This window comes from Musca domestica, unplaced genomic scaffold (genome assembly GCF_030504385.1).
Source record: "Musca domestica strain aabys unplaced genomic scaffold, Musca_domestica.polishedcontigs.V.1.1 17, whole genome shotgun sequence".
NCBI classification, from domain to species: Eukaryota; Metazoa; Arthropoda; class Insecta; order Diptera; family Muscidae; genus Musca; species Musca domestica.
Window position 1 is genome coordinate 10041008 of NW_026712230.1, and position 19349 is coordinate 10060356.

Sequence of the window (19349 nt, forward strand, 5' to 3'; positions counted from 1 at the left end):
GGGAATCCAATATTTCGTCATGTTACATAATTTTTGGCCCAATCAAGCTTATAATACTCCCAACACATAGTGTTGTGGGGTATAAAAAATATAAAAAAACATTTCCGATAAAATGTGCGACACAAATCATCAAAATACGGAATAAATGGGGATCGATATATAATGCCGATCAAGAATATGTATACTTTGTGGGGTCTTAAATTTATATTTCGAGGTGTTACTAACGGAATAAAGAACTTTATTACCCTTAATTCTATGGTGGAGGTCATAAAAAGAAATCAGTTGATTTGTCAAAACAAAACAATTCCTTTGCCACGAAAAGAATCATGGCATTCCCGAACAGAAGGAAAAGAAATTGAGCCAATGATCTCCAAAACAAAACACATCAATGTGTGTTTGCGAATTTCTAAATAAAAGTATTGAAGTTTTTAGAGGGTTTTCAATTTGAGATTTAATTCCCACTTTTCATTAATCTTTTGTCAGAAACAAAGTTGATGGATTAATGAATATTAAAAATGTATCTCTTCAACATGTTGTACAACATTCCAAAACCATGTTGTTAACAACATGTCTCTAGAACAAGTTTTCACCAATGTCGCAACACCCTTCGAACATATTGCACTACAGCATTTCAATCGAACATCATACAATATTCACAAACATTTAACTTAGGTTGATGTTGGAAAATCCACAGCAACATTGGGGCCAGAGTGACGACAACGATGACCAAGCAGAACTCCCGACCTGCCGACCGACCAAAACAAAACGAAGAAAACCACGAAGATAGAAAATAAACCAAAAAACACGGCTAACACACAAATCAAGGCAAAACAACAATGCGGCAATACCACCTTGTGTTGTCGTTCGTTGGCAGCATGTTTTAGTTGTTTAAATCTGATTGTGAGAATCGGTGAGTCGGCTCGCAATTTTTCTTCGTCGGAGGTTTTTTTTTGTCGGTCGGTCCATCGTTTGTTTAATTTTGTTCTGTTTGAGCGATGCAATTTTGCACAAAACAATAGAATAACAACAAAATTTCATGACGTTTTTACGAGTTAAGACGAATCGAAATAGAAACGAATGAAAAAAAAGAAAACTAACAAAAGCACAGAGGAAGTGAGAAAGAAATTTCCCAAGAGAAAATTTTCGGGGTAAACTAGGCTGCAAGCAATTGGATTGGGGGTGCATTGCAGCGTGAGAGTGATGTTGTTGATGTGATAGTTGTTGGATGCTGGCCACAACGGCTGGTGATGTTGCCGATGCTTGAAAACAGCAACGTATGACTGGCTTTTTCATTGATTGTGTGAGGAAAATTATTGTGTTTTTCATTGTTCTCGAAAGGGTCGTAAAATTGTGACATATATTTTGTGCTAAAAAAAGGAAATAAGAAAAAATAACCAAGAAAGGTAAAAAACAGAAAAAATAAAATAAAATTTTAAATAGTTTTAAAAATTCAATAATTCAATTCCAACCAAAAAAGTCATCAATTACGAATGACGTACAAGTAAACAGCAACAACAACATGAGTTTTGACACATTTATTAATATTTATGTCGGTATCAGTGCGGATGATGTTTATCTTTGATAAGAAATAAAAACAAAGGCAACGCCACGAGCAGTCAGACTAAATGCCCTTCTGCTCTATTTATTGAAAATAGGTAAAAACTGAACTTATTCCTCACCTCACCCTTCCCATCATCATAGAACCCTTACATTTACTTTTGTTTTCTTTTGTCCAAGAAAAATATTTTGTTTTTTATTTTGAATTGGTATCTAATTGGATTAATATTTATTTGTTGTTGTTGATATCTGTACTGTGACACCACACAAAAGTAGTCAATTAGTATTGGCAAATTTTTTTTTCGCAAGAATGAAAAACTTTGTGTTGAGCAAATGTTTGCAAAACGAAAAATGTTATATAATTTTAAATTAAATGAGGTTTTATTGTTATTTAAGCTATAATATTTGAAATATATTTGTTTATAGTTAACACAACAAAAAGTAAAAAAACTGTAAGTTCGACCGGCCCGAACTTTGAATACCCTCCACCATTTGGAACGAATTTGGCAATTCTCAAAAACAGTAAAATCCGTTAAAATCTTAGAAATACCGAATGTAGCCGTTATATTAGGGTCAATACGATGACATGGTCCTACATAGGTAATTTTTTTCATAAGCCATTACAATACTCAAATGCGAAACTTAGAAAAAAATCGGTGAATAAATTAGCTACAGTCATCAAAATACCGATTATCGTGAGGTACTGTTATACGGAGGCTATACGAAGGTGTGGACCTGCACAGATAATTTTCCGTCTTAGGATTTAGTATTTATTGCGAACTTCAAATACCAAATTTGACACAATTCCGGTGAATAATGTCGCTAAAATCATCAAAATACCGAATATCGGAAGGTACTTTTATATGGGGGCCATACAAAGACGTGGACCTTCACAGACAGTTTTCTGTCTTAGGCTATAGTATCCATTACGAACTTCAAATAGCAAATTCGAAACAATTCCGGTAAATAGTGTCGCTAAAATAATCAAAATACTGAATATCGGGAGGTACCGTTATGTGGGGGCTATATGATAACGGGGACCAACATGGCCCATTTACGAACTTAATCTGCCTACTGGCAAAATATACATGTGTACAGAGTTTTAGCCTTCTATCTCAATTCGTTCGAAAGATAGCGTGATTACAACAGACACAAATACATACAGACGGAAATGGCTAAATCGCCTTTGTTGGGTCTGACATGAGTATTTCGAGGAGTTACAAACGGAATGAGAAAATTAATATACCCTCCATAGTATGGTAGAGGGTATAAAAAAGAAGTTCACTCTTGGAGCTTAGGCGTGTGAAAAGACCGAGTTTTTGGAAATTCGTACTAATAGTTTGTACCCTTTGTACTTTGTATTAGACAAACGGAATGAGCTAGAATTCTGAAATTTGAAATGATAGCCACCGATAGAGTACAGGATAGTTTTTGGAAATTCGAAACCGATAGAGTACAGGATAGTTTTTGGAAATTCGTAGTTTAAGGTTAAGAAAATTTATAATATGGTACTAAACTTCTAAAATGGTACCATTCGGTATTATGTGAACGGGAAGAGCTAAAAACATGAAATTTTGGTATGAGAATAAAGGTTGGAAAGTTAGTTTGGTATATGAAGGTGGGCTTGGAAATGTATGCTAAGTGTGCGATCATAACGTACTTAACGTACTAAATTTGGAACAGTTTGATGAAGCTAGAAATTGAAAATTTTGTACTGGGGTCCATGTTGCTTGTAGGTTTGTGATAAACCATTGGTTTTGGAAATGTGCACAACAAGTGTACGAAAATTACTAAATAGTTCCATTGTTGGTACAATTTGGTATTGGGTGATCATATAGTGATTGAAATCTGAATTTCGTAATAAGGGTCGCTGTTCATGTGTAGCTTGGATATATAGAGGTGGTTTCGGAAATGTATACTATATTTGTACGAAAAGTATTGATGGGTACTAAATTTGGTATTGGGTGAAGGAATAGAGCTGAAATCCTGTTATTTGGTATTGGGGTCCCAGTTTTTGTGTATCCTGACATAAGGAGATGGGTTTGAAAATGGATAGTTTAATAGTACTTAATTGGGTATTGTGTGATATTTTGATATTGGGCTCTCTGTTGGCATCTGAGATTGTGATATGTATGTGCTACTCAAATGGGTATTGTGTGAAGGGATAGAGCTGGAATCCCATAATTTGATATTGAGCTCTCTGTTGGTATCTGAGATTAAGATATGTAGGTTGTTTGGGAATGTGTACTATAAGCGCACGAAAAGTACTAAATAGTACTATATTTGGTACAATTTGATATTGAGTGTACAGATTGTACTTTATATCCGAAAAACTTGTATTATGGTCGCTGTTTATGTGTAGACTGGACATATGGAGGTGGTTTCGGAAATGTAATATAAATAAATAAATTTAAATATAAGTAAATTACGCAATAGGTGAATCGTTTGAGCCGGAAGCCCGAAATTTAATATTGAAGTCTCAGTTGTTGTATCTGGTGTTGAGATATGAAGGTGGATTTAGAAATTAGTAGAATAATTGTTCAAAAAGTACTTAATAGTACTAAATGTGGTATGCGCACTACAATTGTACCAAATGATATGAAATTTGTTAATGGGGGAAATTAAAGAGCTAAAATCCTAAATTTTGATATTAAGGTCACTGTTGATAACTGAGGTTCAGATATGGAGATTGTTTTGGAAATTTGTACCATAATTGTTAGAAAAGTACTAAATGGTACTGAATTTGCCGTTGAGTGAATGTATATGGCTCAAATTCTAAAATTTGATATTGAGATATCCATAGGTATCTGGTGTTGAGATATGGTCTTGGAAATGAGCACTATAATTGTTAGTACTAAAGTACTAAATGATACTAATTTTGGATCACTTTTGGAGTCTGGGATGAAGAAATGTACATTGTTTTGGATATATGTACTAATTGTTATTAAATTTGGTGTTGGGTAAATGGATTGAGCTGAAATTCTAAAATTTGATATTTAGATCACTATTGGTTTCTAAGGTTTACATATGGTGGTGGCCAATTTTTTTATGAAAAGTCGTTAAAAAATGAACGTGGATCCATTGTGCAAAGGTTTTATTAATATCATCCACGGTAAACTATAAATGCATGGTTTTGAGAATATTTTTTGGGGTGAAAGGTTAATATTTTCTAAATATTTTTCCCGAAAAGAAATTAAATTCGTACTAAAAGATGCTAATATGTGCTAAAACTGTGTGGTTGGACTAACAATGTTTATTTTTTGGAGCAGGGATCTTCGTACTGCTTTTGCCACAAAAATCTTAACGCTTGGTGCAAAACAAAGTACTAAATACGGAAAAATAAATAAATACTCGACAGTTCTGAAAACTAAACTGAACGGGTAATGTGGTTCTTGAGCCAAAAATCCATATGTTTACGGTTAGAATCTTGATAGTTTGCATTATAGTGCTAAAATGAGATAAGGTGCAATTTCTTCAATTTAGTGAATATTTGAACTTCCGTACTTGAAGGGTAATTGAGAGGTCTTTAGGAGATGCTAATATGTGCTAAAACTGTGTGGTTGGACTAACAATGTTTATTTTTTGGAGCAGGGATCTTCGTACTGCTTTTGCCACAAAAATCTTAACGCTTGGTGCAAAACAAAGTACTAAATACGGAAAAATAAATAAATACTCGACAGTTCTGAAAACTAAACTGAACGGGTAATGTGGTTCTTGAGCCAAAAATCCATATGTTTACGGTTAGAATCTTGATAGTTTGCATTATAGTGCTAAAATGAGATAAGGTGCAATTTCTTCAATTTAGTGAATATTTGAACTTCCGTACTTGAAGGGTAATTGAGAGGTCTTTAGGAGCTACAATTTTCAAAATCAACTTTTAAAATTAGGAAAATTCATTGAAAGATCGATTAGAGCCATAGAATAAAATTTTGCCAGAGGGTCAACCTTGGTGAGGTGCGATTTACGAAAATTCGTACTTAATGCTGTGGAACAATATCAAAGTGTACGGCTAAAGCTAGCAGACACTTAGAAGTTTCAAAAAAAAACATTCTTAAAAAAATTTGTTTGTACTGCCAAGCAATGTCTCAAAAGTTCACAACTACAAATTTTTAGAAATGCAGGATATTTCTGAAATGTTTTTTCCCGATTTTTCTTGTGCCCGTGACTTGGAATCGAGTGAATAAATCTTGGTATGTGATATTTGAATGGTATTTCTATTGGAGCGAAGTCAAGACGAACCGAAAACAAAATTTCGAATCCATAATGATATATGTTGCAAATAAGATTTTATCATATCTCAATAATATACAGGGTGAGATAAAAAACTGCAACAAAGTCAAATGCCATAATTTTTACATTTTTTTTAAATTGTATTGAATGAAATCAAAAAATGTCGGAAATAGCACCAACTTTTAGAATAAGTTTAGGAAGGAGGAACATTATTTTGTAGCCATTCTTGGTTGGCGCGTGCTGAGTGCGATGGTGCTGAGTTCTGTTGGAATGTCAATGGTCTGCGGTAAAAATGTTTGCTTCCCAAGGCTTTAATACACCCTCCAGAATACTTTCGTGATAATATTCGGCATTTATTCTGATACCACGGTCGATCAATACGAGAGGAGAGCGATCATCGGCTATTATGGCGGCCCACACCATCACCATGGCCGGCGCTTGAGTTCTGGTGGCCAACCGAAAGTGCACATTTTCAACTGACATCTTTATCAAGTAAACAAGATAATTTTGTTTGTTTACAAACTGCTGGAAAACGAATGTTTTCTCATCGAAGAAAACCAAATTCGGCAGTTCATAACTTTCGGCCAAGCGAAGCAACTCCTTAGCTCTATTGAGTCTATTTTCTTTCTGTTGTGGTGTAAGTTCTTGAACTTTTTAGAATTTTAATGGCTTTACCCCGAGCTCATTTTTCAATATTTGCCAAATTGAATATTGCGATATGTTCAGCTCACGAGCCATTTTCGGCCACTGCGACGCAGGTTTCGATCAGGTCGCTTCTTTACTTTTCGAACCATTTCTGCTGATGTTGCTGTCCTTCACGTCGGGCTACGCTACCAGTATCACGGTAACGAACGATGGTACGAGACACAATAGTCACTTGTGGTTTTCCAGCCAAATATAAAGAAATCACACTATCACGCTTAAATTCCATCACGAATAACTTTTTTTCTGGAAAATGTTCACCAAAATGCTTTTGTACGCTTATAAACGACATAATGAGCTGTCACTGGAGTAATTTTAACAGCTGTCGGACGAGTGGCTTAGACAGCAGTCTGAAATTGGTTGCAGTTTTTTCATCTCACCCTGTACATCAATTTCATGTTTTAAACCCCTGAACATCTCATCCATCTCCCCTTTGATTGCCGGCCAAAATTTATTCCACTCTCTGTTACAAAATTTATTTGTAAATCTTACATTTTAAAAAGAACAAAAATCTAATTATAATTTTACGAGTTTTTTTTTTTTTTTTTTCATTTGGAAAATTATAAATAAATAAGGAAACCATTTTCCATTAGCGGTTTCGGTAAACGCCCACCACAAGTCAGTGTTTCTTTTCTTAATTCTTGTTTTGTGTCTTTCCGAATGACAGATATGAAACGAACCTGCTGGTCTTGGAAAATAAACACAATAGACCTTGTGGTAGTCTGTATTACATACACATGCACTACTTCTACCTAAATAACTAACCATAGCCACTAGCAGACACGTGCGCAATCCCCAGGTCTTTGGAGTGAATATGCAAAAATTTTACTGCGTCACAGTTTTTCTTGAAATGACCATGAAATTGCAGATGGACCTGAGGTGGAAGACAAAGTACAGGCCATGAATAAATGTGTGTCTTTCAGCTGACCAAGAAGTTTGAAAATATCATTAAACCGTGGAAAATTGCAATGTTTTCAAATTGTCAGGTATTGTCGTACATAGTGGAGATTTTTAGAATATACCAGGATGACATGTGATAGCGTATTTCAAATCAAAGTGTTAGAAGCCATGTGAGTATTGTTTTGGATAACAAGGACATGTGTGCAAAAATTCCCTGGAAATTTTAAAATATTATAAAATGTGTGCACTAAATTTCCATTTCCTCTAAAGACGTGAAGAATGAACAAAAAAATCTATACTTTCATAATTTTTTAATAATAATTAATAATTTACAATTAATAATAATTTACAATTAATAATAATTTAAAATTAGCGATTTTTTAGAGAAATTAAAAATCAGTTTAGTATATTTGCTGTCAATTTTTACATAAAACCAACACAGACTAACTTATTTCCTATTATGTTCATCTTTCCGGTGAAATTTGTGTCCATAGTTATCTTCCCATTACTAGGGGAAACGAGCATTGATTCTCCGACTTCCAAAAAAAAAAAAAAAAAAAATTCTCCACGTTAAAAATATTTATATTTTTGTAAGGGAGGAGTGATCCAATATTGGCCAAACATGACTCGCACGTCACGACTACCTTGGACTGGACTACCTTGTATCTAATACTCCACTTAATTTTTTGTGTGCATACGCAAATATGTTGGGCTGTGCAAAGTTGAATGAAATCGAACAGTGATTCCACAATACAATTTGGCGGAGGTATTTTCGAGTCCGGTATCAAATATCATTGTTGTGAAGTGCAAATTACATATGTGAGGTACTTTCACATCAAATCGGAGGATCGGAGCTCTAGCTTTATCTGAACCGATTTTCACCAAATTTGAAGTACTAGTTTCTGTGATGAATTCACTGGGAACTGCCCAGTCCATTTGGTCTGATATTAGCCATACAGGGTGAGATGAAAAAACTACAACCAACTTCAGACTGCTGTCATTTATAAGCCACTCGTCCGACAGCTGTTAAAATTACTCCAGTGACAGCTCATTATGTCGTTTATAAGCGTACAAAAGCATTTTGGTGAGAATTTTCCAGAAAAAAAGTTATTCGTGATGGAATTCAAGCGAGATAGTGTGATTTCTTTATATTTGGCTGGAAAACAGCAAGTGGCTATCGTTAGAGCACTTCAGCATTTAAATGTGAATAAATCTTTTGTGTCTCGTACCATCGCTCGTTACCGTGATACTGGTAGCGTAGCCCGATGTCAAGGACAGCAACATCAGCAGAAATGGTTCGAAAAGTAAAGAAGCGACTTGATCGAAACCCGCGTCGCAGTGACCGAAAAATGGTTTGTGAGCTGAATATATCGCAATATTCCATTCGACAAATATTAAAAAATTAGCTAGGGGTAAAGCCTTTGAAATTCCAAAAAGTGCAAGAACTTACACCGCAACAGAAAGAAAATAGACTCAAAAGAGCTTGGTTTTTTTTGTTTTTTTTTCCTATTAGAAAACATTCGTTGTCCAGCAGTCGTGTTTAATTGCCAAAGAGGTCAGCTGAAACTGTGCACCTTCGGTTGGCCAACAGAACTCAACCGCAGGCCTTGGTGATGGTGTAGCCGATGGCCGCTCTCCGCTCGTATTAATCGACCGTGACATCAGAACGAATGCCGAATATTATCACGAAACTATTTTGACTGCAGATCTTGGACATTCCAACAGGACTCAGCACGCGCCACCCAAGAATGGTTACAAAAGGTTCCTCGCTTCATTTCCTGCGCACAATGGTCACCAAAATCTCCGGATACCAATCTGTTGCGACTATTGTTCTGTCTGCAGCTTTTTGGAAAGCAAGGTTGGCACTAAAAACCTCAAGCAAGCGCTTCGCCGTTAATGGGCCGAAATATCGCAGAGCAACATTCGGGCAGCGTGTGACGGTTTCATTGGCCGTTTGAAGACTATAATTCGTGCCAAAGGTTACCAATGCGAACAAATCTAAACTCATTCTAAAATGTTATGCTATTTCCGACATTTTTTGCTTTCATTCAATAAAATTTAAAAAAAAATGTTTTTTTATTTCACCCTGGTGCACAATAAACTTAATATCGGATAAAGATATGAATGGGAGCTATATAATAATTTGATCTCGATTCGAATTCGATCTATAATTTGACAAAGGTATTTTTGTGCTCCATAAGTTATCTAATACCAAAAATCATTTTTGTGGAGTGCATATTACAAATGTGAAGAACTTAAAACCCCAAATCACAATTTCAAATCTCCAGTTGCCGCCGTTCATCCAAAAAGAAAGAATGTACCAAATTTATTACCCATATAGTATATTTTTTCTAAAACCCTCAAAAACTCGTCTATCCCATACAACATCAAATGCCCTCATTCCAAAATTCAGGCTTCCAGCTTTTTCTCCTCCTAAAATACCAACTTAAATACCATTTAGTGATACCAGTACCAAATTTTTTATTACCAACCCTATACCTTACCCGAATACCAAATTTAGTACCATTTTGTACTTCTCGAACATAAGAGGCCTTTTTTCAATCTCCAAGGCCAACATTTCCAGGACTTATTGTTGAGAAGCCTCCCCATCTTTAATGTGTGACTGTTTGGGGTGGTGCTTTGCGGGAAAAATTTTCCAATCGGATTATCTTTCGTAGAGCTGAGCCCAATTGGCTACAAAAGTTTAGCGATTTAACGCCTTGCTATTTCTACGTGAGACCATAGGACATAGGAAGCTTTTCGATTTGGTTATGCAAAATTACATGAAAAGGATATGATCCTCTAAGATATTGCCATACGCTTGGCCTATGGCGAATCTAATCCGTCAGGCTTATACTGCTAATCATTTGAAGGCTTTAAAGGTCAAAGTGTTTTGAGTACTTTACTAGAAATAATAGAACATTTATATGTATAAAGGATGTGAAGTCTCAACTACCTTCGTTTTCAATTTCAAACTTATGAAGATTAAACAAAACTTAATGCAGCCAATGTTTACTTCTTCTTTTTTTAGATGAAATCATCAAATTGGTGAAATTAATTTCCATTTTAAACACTATTTAGTTTATTCAACATTTTGTTTTATGTCAAAACAAACACACGCACATGAACACCTTTTCAGTCTTTTTTTCTCAAAGAGATCTGTCCGCCATCACTCAAATGTTTTAGCACTGACCTTGACAATGACTGCAAAGTTTTCATTTCCCCACGGACATGAAGAAAACAACAACAAAACCCATAATCATTCAAACAGCTGGTTGGACTGGCAGGCATCATGTCGACAGCAACAGAGCAACCGACTAACTAAATTGCCAGCCATCAATGGTTGGATATCGATCGCCAAGTTTATTTTGAATTTTCAATAAATGTGGGAATGGACATGTTCGATTAATTTGTAGTTCTTTATTTTTTGCCTTTTTGTTTTTTTGCTTACTTTGACAGACATTAACAAAATCCAGTTAAAGGAAATGAGTCGTCCATTCAAACACACTCCATGTAGGATTTAATGTTTCTTCTTCAGAGTATTGAAATAATTTGCGTTGTTGTTGATCGTTGCTACATTAAGTTGTATCGATTTATTATTCCTTGTCGAGAATTTCAAAGAATTCTATTTTTGAAAAAAAAAAAAAGAAAAATAAAAAACGATTTCGTATTACAGTAAGCGTTATTGACCAGAGGTGGCCTAACATAAAAATAAGGGTTTTTTTAAAGGAAACAACTAAGCGGCACAAGAATAATTCAACGTTGCCTTTACTACGCCGTCACTTGCATGGAAACGAGAAAAGGTCGGACAGAAATAAAGTAAAACCCTTAAATGTTACATATACAGGGTGAGATAAAAAAACTGCAACAAAGTCAAACGCCATAATTTTTATTATTATTTTTTTAATTTTATTGAATGAAAGCAAAAATATCGAAAATGCATCAAATTTTAAAATAAGTTCAGATTTGTTCGAATTGGTCACCCTTGGCACGAATTTTGGCCTTCAGACGGTCAATGAAACCGTCACACGCTGCCCGAATGTTGCTCTGCGCTATTTTGGCCAATTCCCGGCGAAGCGCTTGCTTAAAGTGATCGACACTTTGGTATTTTTATACCCTCCACCTTGGAAAGCAGGATATATTAACTTTGTCATTCCGTTTGTAATATCCTTAAATATTCGTCGTAGACCCCATAAAGCAGCATAAAGACCCCATAAGTCAGCATACAATTCTAAGTCGATTTAACGATGTCCGTCTGTCTGTCCGTCTCTCTGTCTGTCTGTTGAAATCACGATACAGCCCACATTATTTGACGTAGAGCGCCAAAATTTAGCAGAACAATTTGTATTGTGTCTAGGATGGTTGGTATTGAAAATGAGATATACACTCCGCGACACATGAATAGGACACCAATGTAATTCATATTAAATTACAAGTTATAAACATATATAGCGAAAAAATTTAAATTTTTGCATTTTTTCAACCACAGGTAGTTCTTAACGAGAAAAATATTTTTCGATGTGATATGGATAATGGTTGTTTAAAATAATGCCAATGAATGTAAAACTACTGCAAATTTGGCTTTATAATTGCGTCAGTAGAATAGGACACCCTTTAAAAAAACTCATAAAATGTATAGTTTGAAAATAGTTTTTATTTTGGTTTATTTTTAACGTTAAATTATTGAGATTTGAACACATTTTTGCAATATTAATAATGAGTAGGTCCTCTTTGTTAAGAACTACTTCGTACATTCTGTCTGGAATGGAATCGTACAACGATTTAATGTAATCGAGGGAAATTGTGGACCAGGCCTCTTTTATTGCATAGATAAGGTCATCTCTGTTGTTGTACTGCTTACCAGAAGCGTAAACTTTTCTAACTAGCCAGCCCCACACATTTTCAATTACATTAAGGTCTGGGGAGTAAGGTGGCCAGTTAAGAAGCTTGACATTACGACTCCAGCTGTATGAATCGGTGCATTGTCGTGCTGGAATATCCATTCTAGGTCTCCAAACAAATTTTGGAATTGAGGAAATGCTTCCTGAAGAACATTTTTGTAGCAATTTGCATTCATAGTGGTGGTTAGGAATTGCAAATCGATAGTGCCATAGTATGATATGGCCCCCCATACCATTACACCGCCCACTCTGCTATGCAAACGATCCAAATAATGATTTTCTTTTCGAATATCGTGGAAATAATAATTAAAACCATCTGGCCCCTCGAAATTAAATTTTTTTTCATCAGAGAAGACGACACGGTGCCAATTTGTTTTACCCGTCCAATGCGAACGACAAAATTCGAGGCGTGCCTTTTTACGCGTGTCGTTAAGCGGTGGTTTCTTCTTAAGTTTTAATTTCTTTAAGTGGTCAGCTTTAGAAATAACTCGCTGAACAGTTCTTACGCTCGCTACTACACCTGTTTTAGCTAAAATTTGTGCTGCGGAGTCGTGAGAGTTTGAAGCTTTTCTAAGTATAGCACGTTTATCTGCTGCTGAAAGTACACTTTTTGTTCGACCTTTCATATTTTTTCCGTAACTTGATTCATTTTTTAAAAAATTGGATACTACATTCCGGCTTCTGCCAATTTTTTTTTGCGATTTGATTAATAGATAAATCAGATTCTTTGTAAATTTTAATTTTAAGTTTTTCTTCAACAGTCAATGATTTTCCTCGTCCCATTTTTCACGAATTGTAATTTAAATTACTTTAATTACGGTGAAAATTAAAATTATTGACCTTCACATTTTAACTTGTACGAAAAAACTGGAATTTAAAGCAGTGTCTTATTCAAGTGTCGCGAAAAAATACTGTACTTTTACCACAGTACCAAAACAAAATAGAAAAAATCTCATAACGGTACATTTTCTGCACATTAAATTACACTCAAATAATGAGCTATAATCAATAAGAAAAAACAATAACAAATAACATACAATTGTACCTTTCTTTTGTAAAAACCAGCAGTCTCTTAAATAATATTTGCGTTGTCCTATTCATGTGTCGGGGAGTGTATCTGTCCACGTTTTTGTATAGCCCCCATATAACGGTACTCCCCGATATTCGGTCTTTTGATGATTTTTGGCACATTTTCAAATGAATATGTCTAAAAATTGGTATATGTGGGTCATAATGGGCTCTAATGTTTCCTTTGTCCTAAGGTGGGGGTATTAAAAGTTTGGCCCGGCCGAACTTAATATTTTTATAGCCATAGTATGGAGGGTATATTAAGTTTGTCATTCCGTTTGTAACACCTCGAAATATACATTTTAGACCCCACAAAGTATATATATTCTTGATCAGCATAAAATTCTATGTCAATTTATCAATGTCCGTCCGTCTGTCCGTCTGTGGAAATCACTCTAGCTTCCGAACGAAATGAAGTAGGTTGATAAAATTTTACTCAAATGTGTACTATGTCTGCAGGACTTTTGGTATTGAAAATGGGCCATGTAGGTCCACGTCTTCGTATAGCCCCCATATAACGGTACTCCCGATATGCGGTATTTTGATGATTCTAGCGACATGTGTTACTGGAATTGTTTCAAAATTAATATTTAAAGTTCATAATAGATACTACAGCATAAAACAGAAAATGGGTCATGTAGGTTCACGTCTTCGTATAGCACCCATGTAACGGTACCCTCCGATATTCGGTATTTTGATCATTTTAGCGACATTATTTACCGGAATTGTTTCAGTTTTAGTATTTGAAGTTCGTAATGAATACTACAGACTATGACGTAAAATTGTCTGTGCAGGTCCACGCCTTCGTATAGCCCCCATATAACGGTACCTCCCGATATTCGGTATTTTGATGATTTTTGCGGCATTATTTACCGGAATTGTTTCACATTTTGCATTTGAAGTTCATAATGGATGCTACAGCCTATCACAGAAAGTAGTCTGTGCAGGTCCACGCCTTCGTATAGCCCCCATATAACTGTACCCCCCGATCTTCGGTATTTTCATGATTTTAGCGACATTATTTACCGGCATTTTTTCAAATTTCGCACTTGAAGTTCGTGAAGTTCGATATTACAGCCTATGACAGAAAATTGCCTGTGCATTATAAACAGATTTTTTTTTCAACTTTCGCATTTGAATATTGTAATAGCTTGTGACAAAAGTTGCCTATGCAAGTCCACATCGTCGTATAGACTCTAATATACGGCTACATTAGGTATTTTCAAGATTTTAACAGATTTTTAAGAGATTTTATTTTACCGGACTTACAGCTTTTTTACTTGTTTTTAATTGTTTAGTGCCGATCTTGCTTTCTAAAATACTCCAGACACAATAGTCCAACGAGTTGGTATCCGGAGATTTTGGTGGCCACTGTACGCTGGAGACGAAGCGAGGAAACTCATTTTCAAACCATTCTTGGGTGGCGCGTGCTGAGTGCGATGGTGCTGAGTCCTGTTGAAATGTCCAAGTTCTGCGGCCAAAATGTTTTCGTGCCCAAGGCTTTAATACACCCTCCAGAATATTTTCGCGATAATATACGGCATTTATTCTAATGCCACGGTCGATTTATATGAGGGGAGAGCGACCATCGGCTGTTATATCGGCCCTCACCATCAACATGGCCGGCGCTTAAGTTCTGGTGACCAACCGAAGGTGCACATTTTCAGCTGACTTCTTTGGCAAGTGAACTCGATCATTTTGTTTGTTTACAAACTGCTGGACAACAAATGTTTGCTCATCGGAGAAAACCAAATTCGGCAGTTCACCACTTTCGACCAAGTGAAGCAACTCTTTAGCTCTTTTGAGTCTATTTTCTTTCTATTGCGGTGTAAGTTCTTGCACTTTTTGGAATTTTAATGGCTTTACCCTGAGCTCATTTTTCATTGGCATATGTTCAGCTCACGAGCCATTTTTCGATTTCTGCTGATGTTGCTGGTTTCTTCCGTCCACTTCCTTAACGTCTGGCTACGCTACCAGCATCAAGGTAACAAGCGATGGTATGAGACACAATATATTTATTCACATTTAAATGCTGGAGTGCTCTAATGATAGCCACTTGTGGTTTGAATTCCATAACTTTTTTTCTGGAAAATTCTCACCAAAATGCTTTTGTACGCTTGTAAACAATATAATGCGCTATCACTCGAATAATTTTAACAGCTGTCGGACGAGTGGCTTAGAAGTGAGAGCTGTGGATAATAGTGGCCCATTCCTTCGGAACCTACTCCATAGAAGGTCAATAGTTTGAATAATCATAAAAGAGGTCAAAATATATTTAAATAATCGAACATTGGCTGAGGGTATACATCTGTTGGCAAAACCGACTGATACTTTTTAACTTGTCGTACTTGTCATCGTATCAAAATCATCCCTAATATTACTACATTATTCACTGCAATATCCAGAACACTTGTCTTCGAGTGTATGGATTTTATTTTCGTATCAATAAATAATTCGGATAGTTTAATGTATTTTAAGACCTCACTTCAAGGTCTCATTAAAATGAAGTCAGTCTGTCAGTTTGTGTGGCTTTTGTAGTTCACAGTGGCAATGTGTGTCCCAGTGTGTGTTTAGATTACAGAATGTTTAATTTTTCCCGCAACTATTTTCAGAGCCCAAAAAAGAGTGTGAAAACATTTTTGAAAAAGCAAATATTTTTAATGTGTAATTTTTAATTTCATTTTCAATTGTTTATGCCAGCCTTTCGAAATGCCTGGTTGATGCATCTGTTTTGCCGTTTTCATACCAGTGGGAAAGGAATTTGGCCTTTGGCCAAAATAAATTTTCACAATGCATTTTTAAAATAGAAAAATTCGTAAATTTATTGTTGCAAAACATTTTTGTTGATAAATTATCGAAAATGTTACAAAAATTTATTGATTGAAAACTGTGTTATTCAATACGAAACGATTTATGGTTCATTGAAATTCGTTGTGGTAATCGTGACAGTACATAAATCTTAATCAAGGCAATATTTCTAGAAACGGCGACTGATAACGCAATATAAGACAATTTATTGAGATATTAGCTTTTTGGCTTTGGAAATATCAGATAATTGAAAGATAAGGTCATAAAATGAGGTATTCAAAAGTAGTAGGTATTGCTTTGAGAGGCACCGAAATGGGTAGAAGTGGGAGCGAAATTTCACAAATTTTTTGCTCAATTTGTATATAGCCCGTAGAATAGATTTATCAAAAAGGGGGGAGGTACCAGAAGAAAGGGAACTATGAACCTTGAAATTGTTTCATACTTTCTTTTTGCTTCAATTCTACGTTTTTATACCCAAATAATAATAGACAAAAGGAAACGAGATAGACCCATAGTTCCTTTTGATGATCTGCATAGAATCACATTCCGCGTCCATTTATGCATGTCCGTCCATGTATTTTTGCAAACAAAGTGCAGATCACATTTATTGCCCCAAGGACGAACTTTATTGAAATTGGAGAAAATCGGTCAATATTTATATATAACTCTCTGTCATACACCCTGATAAACATTGCCATCGTTCTTCACTACTAAATAAACGTTGTTTTTATGAAAACAACATAAAAGGGATTAAGCCTGACAATTTTGCAACAAGAAAATACTATGGTATCTTGAACAAACAAGCCAACACTGTTCTGCTCCTATATATATCTTTGTCCGATTTGCTTTATATCGTGCTCCAAACGTGCAATATCAGCCCAAATAGTATGGAAGTTTGTACATACGACAAAAATAAGCCTGCAAATAAGTACGCCAAATTTCATCGAAATCGCTTCAGATATAGCTATAGCTCTCATATAAAGGGTGAGATAAAAAAACTGCATCCAATTTCAGACTGCTGTCATTTCTAAGCCACAAGTCCGACAGCTGTTAAAATCATTACAGTGACAGCTCTTTATATTTTTTACAAGCGTACAGAAGCATTTGGGTTGGAATTTTCCAGAAAAAAAGTCAACCGTGATGGAAATCTAGCGTGATAGTGTGATTTCTTTATATTTAGCTGGAAAACCACAAGTGGCTATCGTTAGAGCACTCCAGCATTTAAATGTGAATAAATCTTTTGTGTCTCATACCGGAAGAAAACAGCAACATCAGCAGAAATTGTTCGAAAAGTAAAGAAGCGAATTGATCGAAACCCGCGTCGCAGTGGCCGAAAAATGGCTCGTGAGCTAAACATATCGCAATATTCCAATTGGCAAATATTGAAAAATAAGCTCGGGGTAAAGCCATTAAAATTCCAAAAATTTAAGAACTTACACCGCAACATAAAGAAAATAGACTCAAAAGAGGTAAAGAGGTGCTTCGCTTGGCCGAAAGTTTGTGGACTGCCGAATTTGGTTTTCTCCGATGAGAAAACATTCGTTGTCTAGCAGTTTGAAAACAATGAAAATGATCGGGTTTACTTGCCAAAGAGGTCAGCTGGAAATGTGCAGAACTCAAGCGCCGGCCATGGTGATGGTGTGGGCCGCCGTAACTGTCGATGGTCGCTCTCCGCTCGTATTAATCGACCGTGCCATCAGAATAAATGCCGAATATTATCGCAAAAATATACAGGAGGGTTAAAGCCTTGGGAACGCAAACATTTTGACCGCAGACTTTGCACATTCCAACAGGACTCAGCACCAATTCACTCAGCACTCGCCACACAAGAATTGTTACAAAATGAGGATCCTCGCTTCATTTCCAGCGCACAATGGTCACAGAAAATCTCCGGATTCCAATCCGTTGAACTATCGTGTCTGGAGTATTTTGAAAAGTAACATTCGGGCTGCGTGTGACGGTTTCATTGGCCATTTGAAAACCACAATTCGTGCTAAAGGTGACCAATTCAAACAAATCTAAACTTATTCTAAAATTTGATGCCATTTTCGACATTTTTTGCTTTAATTGAAAAAATTAAAAAAACTAAAAATTATTGCGTTTGACTTTGATACAGTTTTTTTATCTCGCTCTGTATATAGATTTCTGTTCTTCGGTGACAAGTTGAAAAATTTGATGAAGAATATTTTTGTTTTTGACATCGCCCTTCTCAAATGATGCTTTGTTGGAGATTTTTGCACAAACTCACTAAAAGTACGGCTTTAACCCTAAAATGCCTTTTTAACATATATGAACTGTTGGCCTTTAGGTATGATTAAGACTATTTATGTTTTCCTGGACCTATAGTAGAATGACAATTAATTTAGTAGAATATTTTGAGTTGCGCCGATGCAATTTAAAATGCTTTTTAAGCATATTTGGAAAATCGGACCCTTTGGAGACCTGCATGAGAGTAGAAATAATCATCGTATTACACCAAAAAAATTATTACCGGGAAAATCGAGTAGATAATTGAAGTTGGGCTAAAAATAGAAAAACAAAGGATCGAAGTTTTGAAAGTTATCATCAAAAATTAACCAAAATCGAGGGGGCAAGTTTTTAGATTAGGATTCTTCAGAAATTTTGCAAATAAAAATAAGGGAAATATACTGGCCGAAAATATTAACCTTCAAACAAGTCAACAAATGGGTCTATTTAGGACTTTTTTAAAATATGCATAAAAACTTCCTTTAAACGGATTCGTAGCAAGGCAAAATATGCTACATAATTATTTGTCATAAAATTAAAAAGTATCAGTCGGTGTTCTCGACAGATGTATCTGAGGGTATGTTCCATTGTTATACCCTACAACACTATGTGTTGGGGGTATTATAAGTTTGATTGGGCCAAAAATTATGTAACACCTCGAAATATTGATTTCCCACATAGGAAAGTATATATGGATCTTCCTATCTCGCCGAGTTGAGTCGATCTAGCTATGTATGTCCGTCCGTCCGTCTGTCCGTCTGTCCATGTTAATTTGTTATCAATCTACAGGTCGCAATTATGGCCCGATCGCCACGAAATTTAGAATGGAGGTGTGGCTAGGGTCAGAATAGAACCCTATTTCTTTTGGAGATGATCGCATAATATTTAGTGGTCGAAATGGACCAAAAACTGAAAAAATGTCGGATTTTGCAGTAG

The 19349-nt window shown here is 35.6% G+C and overlaps 1 protein-coding gene across 2 annotated transcripts in view; it reads left to right on the plus strand.

Annotated features, from left to right (window-relative positions):
• Positions 1 to 1467: 1467 nt before the first annotated feature.
• LOC131801635 (putative phosphatidate phosphatase) overlaps positions 1468 to 19349 on the plus strand; it is a 147582-nt gene continuing 129700 nt past the window's right edge. The window contains exon 1 of one of the 2 annotated variants that reach the window (XM_059120493.1): positions 1468 to 1655. The gene's annotated coding sequence lies outside the window, so the exon portion shown is untranslated. The remainder of the gene's footprint in view (positions 1656 to 19349) is intronic. The other variant, XM_059120492.1, reaches the window with a different exon arrangement.